Here is a 7,857-nt window from a genome sequence, read left to right on the forward strand (position 1 = left end):
CCGCTGCACCGCGTCCGGCGCGGCGACGCTTGCGCACTGCGCAGGGCCCAGCGGGGAAGGTGTTTCTCAAGCCCCGCCCCTTTCGCCCTTCCCTCCTGCGCTCCACCCCCCGCCTCTGAGGGCGTTGCCGTTGCGAGCGCCTCCCTCCGTGATGACCATGGTATTTCCCCTGCCAGGCAAGCATAGGACTGCCATCAAGGAGAAGCCACCATCAAGGTGTGAAGTGTGGAGGCCCAGCACTGGGGGTTGGCGGTCCAGACAGGGCAGGGAAGCCTACCTGGGAAAGCCTTCGCTTGCCTCAGCCCCGGCAGAGCCCCTGAGAGGACCCAGGGTATGCAGGGCAGGAGGAGGTTTGCTGCTGCCACCTTCACCTCACCGCGTTGCCTCGGGCCGCAGAAGCTGCCTCCGGTCCCAATCCAGAGCTGTGCTAGCAAAGCCCTGTGGGACAGCCCCCACCTAAATCCGAGCAGGGGTCCATTTTGATGAATGTCACCAGCTGTCTGCAAGTTTACAGCTGAGCTGTGAAAGACGAGGCGAAAGATGCTTTTTTTGAGTCTATAAAAAAATAAATTAAGACAGTATGAGCTTGACTGAGGCTGTTCACAAGTGTTGATTGACAGAGGACATCGGTATCACTTTTGGCCAAGCAGGTGCATGGTTCAGTGCCCTGCAGAGACCTGTGAGGGTTTTGTGGCCTACAGAAGCCTTCATAGACCCCTCCTCCCCAGCCATGTGCTGCTGCTGCTACATCACAGCTGCCTCCAGTGGCTGCCCACCTGGAAAGTAGAGAGGCTGTGCATTCCCAGGCCGTCTGAAGCACCAGGTGAGACAGGGAGAAAGGAAGTGCGGCTGGTATAGAGCTGCAGGGCCAGCAGGAGGAAGAGGCAACAGGTGGTATCCATTCCAGGACATGGGGAAACAAAGCTGGCAGCCAGCAGACAACATGGTGCAGGTTGTGGTCAGGGGTATCAGGGTGCGGAGGCATAGGGGCTTCTGGGGTGGGGACAGCTTAGTATAAAACTAGTTGCTTTCTAGTAAGACTTTATTCTGGGAAGGGGCTTGCTCCAGATTTTAAAAGTTGGCATTAAACCTTTAAATTACATATACCCATTACTGCTGTCCAGGGCCTGGCAGAAGGGTTACCTTTACATTTTGTAAAACACTTCAGTAAAAAAGTTTGCAGAGCGTTAGTAATAAAAAAAGAAAATTCTTGGGTCGGCAACCATAGATGAAATGAAAAAAATGTAATGGATCACTCTTTGCAGTGCACAAAGCAGAGAGATCCCCATCTTGGTAATGCTGGAAGAAAAACGGGCATTTATTTCATTAGGAAAGAATGAAATAAATGCAGGCATGCACACAGGAATCAGAATTTATGGTAGAAGTGACCCTAATCTGCATATAAAATTAACCGTTTCAGACAGGAGTTTTTACCATACCTTCAACTCTCCTATGAAATATGAGCTTTTATTTCTACCCAGGAGAACTTGTACAATCTTTTTTCCTATGCCTGAAGAAAGGTGCATGTGCCCAAAAGCTTGCAATTAAAAACATTTTTTGCAAATATCTAGTTGGTCTAATAAAAGAGATCTCCTCTACTGTGAGTTCTGATTCCTTTTGCCTCTAGACCAATACGGTTACAAAACCTGGATACCTGACTACATGTGCGTGCGCATCCCACCCCCCAGCAGAATGGCATGTAAAAGTTGATGCATGTAAGTTTTGGGAGCTTGCTTTATCCCAACTTCCACTTTTAAGGTCAGCTTTCATGCTGTTATTTTTCTTAAAGCCTTAGCTCGTGTGCCAACAAGAAAATAGTAGGTTTTATGTTTTTTAAAAGTAAAATTTTTAGCCATCAGTTTCAGAGAATGGTTTGAAAATGTGAAATCCAAATACTCAAATGCTAGAAGGCAAGTGAAAAGAATTCACCATTTAAAAAATCGTATGATTTTTAAGTCAGCCCCTTAGAGTTGGCAGAACTCCATAGCCAAGGCTCCCAGTTTAAGATAGGGCATCTATTCAACGTTGCAGTTCGATGATTTCAATAGAGAGAGCTTTAAAAAAATTCCACAGAAGCTCAAACAAGAAATATATTTTGTGCTGTAAAAGTGGCAGTTGGTCAGTGATTAAAAAAGAACAAAATAAATCAACTTCTCACCTTACTTCTTTCTATATCGACTGACAATATTTATGTACGCCATCTTTTAGGTGCCATTCTCAGATTCTATATATGTTCTGCCATAAGTGTCTTGTCTAGGGCACAGGAACACTCCTATGATATGCTTGTGTAAACAGTTTCAACTATCTTTTACTGCCTCGGCAAATCATTTATTAAAGCCTTTATGAAAGCCTTGCTGAAGAGAAGAATAATAAAACACATATTATGTAATTTCATAATCCTGCCAACAGTGCTCGAAATAAACCACCCTCCAATAGTTTAAACACTTTTGATATGTTGCTATAGTAGTCTGAATGACTCCAAATCTATAAAGTCACTTGATGTTGGCACTTGAGACTCAGCTAGTACCAAATACTGATTTGTGTTCAAAATAATTTCATACAAGTGATCACCAATCTTCCACCAGTTAGTAACTACTTATGCACCACAGGAAAAAAATAGCTGTTGCTGCAACTATCAAAAACTCAGATGCTATAAATGTCTCACAGGAATACTTTTTCAACTAAATGTCATTGGTCTTCTGAAATATGACACGGGCCAAATTCAATCAAACTGTACCAAGAATATATTTGGCCCTTGGTCTCTAGATAATACATTGGAAAGAAGAGCGATGAGATGTCTGGACCTCATGTTTGACAAGGTCAGGTTTGTAGGCCTGCATAAATTGTCAGTGCACCCAAACTGGTTTAAAAAGCTTGGAGCTATATTATTTTTATTATAACAAAATAATCCACAGACTTCAGAAGGCTAGGGTAGTCACAGAACAAGTGCATTATCCTTTATTACAAAAGTCAACAAAACAATAAAATAAACTTAAAATATTAGGTTTGAACACAATAATAACTCGACCTTGGCTTTAGAGAGTTCCCAGAAGTAAAGCCACAAGTTGTCTAGAGAAACCTTATTCAGGTAAATACTCTACTAATTTATTTCTGATATTAAATTTCGTATTCCTGCTATATATCTCTGTATAAGGCTTGCAGAAAAAAAGATAAATCAAATAAATGTAAGAGTTAATGCTAGCTAGAAGGAAAGGGAATAAAGAGAAGAGAAGAAATACTGCCTAGAAAGTAGGCCCCTTAATAAATGAAAAGGAAGACCAAATTAACCATAATTCTAAACTGGTTGCGTTACTGAATGGCTTCTGTAATTTTTTTCCTTAACAAGGTAAATAAACAAAGGACTATAGGCAATTACAAAGGAATTAAGATTTTCCACATATAAACTATTTTTCAAATGAAATATTAATTGTGATAGATTACCTGCATCATACCTAGGAAGAAGTAATTTGATTGGCCTTGAATTCAAATTAATAGCATATAACTAAAAACTTGAGCTTATATAATGATCTTTTGAAGTCATTTATTATTTGTCAGGGTATTGTGAACTATATGCTGAACATAAAGGACCAAATTCAGCTATCTCCATGTAAATCCGTGTAGTCAGTAGAGTTAATTTATTTTTACGTTAGTACCACCAAAAAGCAGAATTTGGCCCACAAAACTGACTAGCACAAACAACAGCAACTGGGGCTAGTATATCCGTCTTTGCCATTTGGGTTTTTTATTTCAGTTCTGCCTCTGTAATCAATTGTTTTAAAAATGCTCCTGCTAAAAATGCTGGAATTTCTTTGCATCTCCATAAACATGAGTTGTATTCTGATACTGATTTCTTCTCTGCATCGTCAGTGGAAATTTACTTCAGATGTCACTGTTCTGAGTGTTAATTGTCCCTTACCAACCACAGAAACCTTAAAAGCTAAGGCTGATGAGAGGTAAGAGACTGTACAGCAAAGCAATGATTCCAGAAAGTCAGCATCCTATTAGCAAGTTATAACAAGAGACATTTTAAATGAAAGATTTCAGACTGAACTGCAGATTCCTGAAAAGAGCTACAACAGTCAACTTCTTGACTGACTGGCACCAAGTAATTAATAAAAAGCACAGGAAGACTCTCACCTCTTTTACTAAAAGTGTCAGTTCCTACAGTGGCCAAATTCTGCCCCCAGGTACAACTGTGCAACTTCATCTGGCACCATCTGTTCAAAAACTGCATGCCTAGCCATTTTGTGGTGCCTAATGTTTCACATACTGATGCTGTGAAATCCAATTAATTATTCTAATTTTAGCTTCTGATTTGTTTACCTTTTTAATTTTGATTTGGATTTATGGCTTTCTAATATTAGCATACATGTACACATGCAAGAAAACCAAATGAAACTGCTTTTTCTTAATTAAACAAAAATAAGGAGCCATTGTTTGATTAGCATTTGCCATGGAAATTTGCAAATCAGTCCATTTTTGCTGATACTCAAGATTTGTCATACACAGACCACTTTTAAATTTAATAAATCTCACTACTAATTGAATGGAACATTTTAATGAACGTATTATATTATCTTGGTCTATTAAGGATAGCTTTGTGGAAGTGCATGGAAGATTTTAGTGACCGTATATTATCTTGGTCTATTAAGGATAGATTTTTGGAAGTAAATATATTCTCTTAGATATTTCAAAACTTCTAGGGGCATCGCTAGCCTGCTCCTAATTTCCACACCTTCTCTTATTAATTATTGAGAAGTCATCTCAAATAATTACTTTCCAGCTTTCCCTCAGGCTGCTTCTCACACTTAAAAGGAGTGCTGCCCCTTTCTCCCCCTCCCCCCTCTCCCCCTATGCACACATATCTGGAAAGGTCTCTCATTACTATCCTCAAAATCTGTTTTTAAAATAGTGCATTGATGTGGTACCCACTGAAAATGTGACAACTGTTAGTCTGTAGATGTACCAAGTCCTTTATTACTGTAGTGGACCAGTATTACAAATAGGATGCATCTATCATGTGTCTGTCTATATCTGTTGTCTCCTGACTCATACTTCGCTAGTAAACTCTTTGGGGAAGGGAGCATCTTTTTGTTCTGTGTCCGTATAGTGCCTAGCACCAGGGAGTTCATGGATAGTTCATGATGGGAATCAACACATTCCACATTGATTAAAATAATGGACAATACCACTAGCACTAATCATTGCAGAATTGTAGGGAACCATATTTTCCTTTTTTCCTGTTACAGTTGTTATTGTACTATTTTATTTTAAAAGTTGTGGTAGCGGATTGTCAGATTACAGTAGCTCACTTGTTTTTGTACGTTTTCAAAGCAATTATTATGTCTTATAAAAAAATATGTTCTTAAAGTAATATGTTGGCCTATTGTGCTCTCTTGTCTCAAAACAAGTTACTTGTAATATATTTCCTATTTGTAATTGTAATACTGGTCCACTACAGTAATAAAGTTGTCATACTGACCATGTAATGGATCACTTTACATTGTTGAAACTGCTTTTTTATTACGACTGTTTGTAACTTTATGATGTCTTCATAAATGTGATCCATTGCAATAATAAAGTTGTAGGACAACTGCTGCAACTTCATGTTTTCTTTCCCAGCACTAAAAGTTACCTTGACATAGTAAATAAGCTCATTTACCAATTTCAATATTGAAATTAATATAACCAGAAATATTGATCATTAAATTATATAGAATGGCAGTTTATGATGTAATATTTTCTTGATGGTACCAGCAGTTTTAAATGAACATTTCACTGAACTATAAATACTTTTAAAACTGTAAAATACACAATAGTTGTCAATTTCCATTGATTTTTTCATGGGCAGGCTATCCCACTACAACATGCAGTTGCATTAGGGGTTAACATGGAAAGAAACTGTGTGGATTCCATCAGAGTGCCTTGTTCATCTGGTTTTCCTTGCAGAAATGTACCCTTAGCGACTTTTTGTTTTGATGTGGATGGGCACCTTTTGATATTTTGTGGTGAGAGGGGGAGGGAATAGCAGGTTCTTTTAAAATTAGGAATAAAGCTGCTCCATAGAAGCTAATTTTGGTCCTAAATATGACTGTAAACTGTATCAGGCTGGAGGTTGTGTAGTAGGGCTGCTCCTATAAAATATCACAACATTACACCCTCCAGAGGAAGGTGAGTATTGGGCCTCAAAACAGCCCTGGGCAAGCCACGCTCAGGCTTCTGCTGGCAAGCCCTGGCTTCTGATAGCAGGTGATGCCCAGGACCTAAGGAGCGGGACTGCATCTCCCAAGCACTGTGGAGGATGCAGGGTGGAAGTAGCCCTGCCCATCTACCCAGAGCCATGCAGCATGTCCTGGATGAACTGCGCTCTGGCCCGGGCAGATCCAGCTACCATGTGGTGTCAGACAGATGGGGCTGCTTCCACCCAGTGTCTCCTGCAGTGCTGGCAGGTGCCAGCCTCTGCCTATGGGAGATGGAGCCTGGATGCGGACCTCTGTGCTGTCCTGCCCTGCCCTATCTGGGCTCCTGATGTGTGTCCATGTGCCCGCATGTACACACACCCCTGTCTCCCCTTTACCCTTTAGCTCCTAGGGTACATGTTGAAGGTCTTGGTGTGATGGTCGCAGGACTCCGTATGAGACATATAGGAACCTGAGACAGCTACCAAAGCATACAAGCATCCCTATTCAGGGGTGTCCTGCTTGCCTTCTTTGAGGAAGGCCCTAGAAAAGGTGGGCAGAAAAAGCCATGCCTGAACCCAACCTATCCTGGCAAAAATGAAATAAAAGTGACTCACATGTTGGAATGTTTGGACTTTGACACCTGGATTTGATTTATAGACTCACAGAATCATAGAAAATTAGGGTTCTATGGGACCTTAGGAGGTTGTCTAGTCCAATCCTCTGCTCAAAGCAGGACCATCCCCAAACAGAGCATTCCAGCCAAGGCTTTGTGAAGCTGGGTCTTAAAAACTTCCAAGGATGGAGATTCCACAATCTCTCTGGGTAACCTGTTCCAGTGTTTTACTGCCCTCCTAGTGAGAAAATTCTTTGTAATAACTAACCTAAACTTTCTGAAACTTGAGACTGTTGCTCCTTATTCTATCATCTGCCACCATTAAGAACAGTTTAGCTCCATCTTCTTTTGAACCCTGCTTCAGATAGTTGAAGGCTGCTATTAGATTCCTTCCTGGTCGTCTTTTCTCTAGACTAAATAATCCCAGTACCTTCAGCCTCTCCTCGTAAGTCTTGTGCCCCAGCCACCTCACCATTTTTGTTGCCCTCTGCTGAGCTCTCTTCAATTTGTACACATCCTTTCTGCAGTGAGGGGCCCAAAACTGAAGCCAGTACTCCAGATATGGCCTCACCAGTGCTGAATAGAGGGATTTCCCTTGACCTACTAGCAACACTCCTACCAATGCAGCCCAGTATGCCATTAGCTGTGTTGGTAACAAGGACACACTGTTGGTTCATATTCAGCTTATTGTCCACTGTAACTGCCAGGTCCTTTTCTACACAGCTGCTGCCCAACCAGTCAGTCCCCAGCCTCTACTGGTGCATGGGATTGTTCTCTTGTAAGTGCAGGACTTTGCACTTGTCCTTACTGAACCTCATGTGATTTCTTTTGGCCCAATCCTCCAATTTGTCTAGGCCACTTTGAATCCTAGTCCTACCCTCCAGCATATAGTTTCATAGTTTCTAGGGTCGGAAGGGACCTGAGCAGATCATCTAGTCCGACCCCCTGCCATGGCAGGAAGAGCACTGGGGTCAAATGACCCCAGTAAGGTGGTCATCCAACCTCCTCTTAAAAACCCCCAGGGTGGGAGCCTGCACCACCTCACTTGGAAGCTGGTTCCAG

Source organism: Gavialis gangeticus, unplaced genomic scaffold (genome assembly GCF_001723915.1).
Source record: "Gavialis gangeticus isolate Ggan-Ray unplaced genomic scaffold, GavGan_comp1, whole genome shotgun sequence".
NCBI lineage: Eukaryota > Metazoa > Chordata > Crocodylia > Gavialidae > Gavialis > Gavialis gangeticus.